Genomic DNA, 310 nt, shown 5'->3' with positions numbered 1-310 from the left:
CTCATACTGCGATCCTCATGGTGTGAGTAGTATATGAATGCACACTTGAAATACGAGACTATAGACAAGCGTAATGAAATGAAGATCAGGTTCATCTTTAGTAAACAAAAGCGAAAACAAAACAGAGCACAAACATGGCACATCTCTCTTTCTTGCTCACCGCAGAACGTTCAGGACCCCAAAACTTTTTCTAGCTGCCGCACTTGCGCCTGATAGTGCTATGTGTCTTTCAAAATGCCCTTGAATCAAAATAAATGAATAGTTGTACATAAAATAACAGTAAATAAAACAATAATAAAACAAAACCTGA

The sequence above is a fragment of the Sinocyclocheilus anshuiensis genome, unplaced genomic scaffold, assembly GCF_001515605.1.
Source record: "Sinocyclocheilus anshuiensis isolate Anshui unplaced genomic scaffold, SAMN03320099.WGS_v1.1 scaffold4098, whole genome shotgun sequence".
NCBI lineage: Eukaryota > Metazoa > Chordata > Actinopteri > Cypriniformes > Cyprinidae > Sinocyclocheilus > Sinocyclocheilus anshuiensis.
This window is presented reverse-complemented; position numbering follows the sequence as displayed.